This window comes from Canis lupus, chromosome 15 (genome assembly GCF_003254725.2).
Source record: "Canis lupus dingo isolate Sandy chromosome 15, ASM325472v2, whole genome shotgun sequence".
NCBI classification, from domain to species: Eukaryota; Metazoa; Chordata; class Mammalia; order Carnivora; family Canidae; genus Canis; species Canis lupus.
In genome coordinates this window covers 22,092,258-22,094,521 of record NC_064257.1, presented here as the reverse complement: position 1 = coordinate 22,094,521, position 2,264 = coordinate 22,092,258, and the positions used below count along the sequence as shown (strand labels likewise).

Below are 2,264 nucleotides of genomic sequence, written 5' to 3'. Positions count from 1 at the left end.
CTGTTGAATCCGGGGCTTGGAACTTCTGGGACATGGACACAGCTCCCTTCCACCCCTTGACCTTTACCTCAGGCGGAGCCCAAATGAACTCGTAGATTGTGAACTCCAACCTGGGCCATTCTCTTTCCTGAACTAGAGACCCGAGGCTGTGTGCAGGCTCTTGGCTGGAATCTGAGGGCATTTGTGGGGGGGGGGGGGGGCTGAGCGGGCAGCAGGCCTGTGGGTGAATGATACGATTCACTCCGATGTCAGATTCTTTTCAGTATCAGATTTTTTGCTCAGAGTAGCTGTCTCCCTGCTGTCCGTGTGTTTCTTCACTCATTTTTCCCCTCCTTTTTGTTGGTAGCCTGTGCCCTTCTGTGTCAGGCCTTACATCAAAAGCTCCATGGGGCCATAGTGGTAATGGCCACTGTCTTTCTGAAACAAGTGGGGCCTGGGCTGGCAGGAGAGCTGTAGATTTTTCTCCATCTGACATGGGATTTTTGTCCTCCTATTGATGGCTGAATCATCCCTCTTCTTAGGGCCCATGCCTGCTATCTGGGATTTTATTTTTTTCAAGACACTGAATACATTTTTATTGAGCCTTTTAGTTTACAACACCAGGTAAAAGGAAAGTCATTTCACCTTAACTAATATTTTACACAGCTGTAGTAAAACATTTCAAACTTTAGGGAATTATGATGGATTACATATATTAAAAGTTGGGGATTGGGTAAACAATATCTGAGTTCTTGAATTTTCCAGTTGACTCTTCCCTTACAATAGTAACCAGCTCTAGTTACAGAAGTTTCTTCAAGGCCATGTCTTATTGTTGCTGATGTCTTTATATCTGAAGCATTGCTATTTCAATCAATATCCACTAATTCCACTTCAAAAATGAGTTTTGCGTTTGGTGGAATTTTGGCGTCAGGCTGTCCTTTCTTTCCATAAACCCATTCTGGTTCAATCTCTAGTCAAACCTTTTCTCCTTTACTCATAGTTAAGAGTGCTTTACCCATCCTCTCATAACTTTGCCTATTCCAACCTTAAAGGCTTGGCATTTTTCTTCTTCTTTGAACTGGTTTGAATATTAGTATCAAAAACAGCCCCATCCTGTAGTGTTCCTGTATGCCAGCAGTGAACAACATCTCCCTTTTCGGGAAAGTTGGTTTTATCTCCTTTTTTAAGGACAGGTTTTGTATATTTTGGTGGACCCTCATCCGGAGTCTCTTCACACTTGGTTTCTTTGGGTTTATCTTCATTAAGCTTCACATTTTTCACCTGCTCAGACCCTTTACTTAATACTTTCAGTACCTTTGAAACGCTTACTTTCAAAAAGATGGTTGTGGGCTATAACCAAATGGTCCTTGTTAGCTGTCTTGGCCACATTTTTAATGTTTCCTAATAACTTATGTTCTGTAAGAAATGAATCTGGACCATGGTCCTGTAGAACCCTGATAATGTCCTTCTTGGGTAGTTGCTCGCTGCGCAGCTGCTCCACATCCAGGCCCACTGTGGATCGGCCACCGCCATCTTCCCCTGCTGCCTCTGCTTTCCTCCTATCTGGGATTTTAATCTTCTGTCTCTTCTCTTTTACTTTTCAATCTTTCTGCGTCCACTGGCTTCTTCCTTTAGACCTACAAATGTGTTTAGATTTCCCTTATAACCAAGCCATGTTTATTTCTGTGTAATCTATGTATTTATCTCTTTCTTATCATCATTTTCTCAACCTGATCCTCCAATGAACTATGGCCAAAATTCTTGAGTCAAGCTGTGTTCATTGTCTTCATGTCTCACACCCATGTATTCCCTGGCCCTTTGCCATATGTCTTCTCCCCACAGCATTTATCTGAAGTGGCTTCCTTCAAGGTCACTAGTGACATTTTGAATTTGAAATTTTTATCATGGAAAATACATGCCATGGAAAATGCCAAATATATTTAATAAGTAGACATTGGATTATTCTCATTGAATCCCTGGTGATTTCTTTCTTACACTTCGTTTTATAATCATCACTCTCATTCCCATCCCATTCCCATTTTGTGGGCCAGTTGTGTAAGTCATGGTAACTTTGCAAATTGAACTCTAAATCTCTAACAGAAAGACATTAAAAAAGTATAGCCCACGGGGCGCCTGGGTGGCTCTGTTGGTTAAGCATCTGCCTTCAGCTCAGGTCCTGATTCCAGAGTCCTGGGATTGAGCCCCACGTCGGGCTCTCTCTCTGCCTGCACTCACCCTGCTTGTGTACTATCTCTCTCTCTCTCTCTCTCAAATAAATGAATAAA

General features: G+C 42.4%; 1 pseudogene; it reads right to left on the bottom strand.

The window, feature by feature from the left end:
* Positions 1–607: 607 nt before the first annotated feature.
* On the bottom strand, positions 608–1,512 carry LOC112654678 (peptidyl-prolyl cis-trans isomerase FKBP3-like; annotated as a pseudogene).
* Between the last annotated feature and the right edge of the window lie 752 nt (positions 1,513–2,264).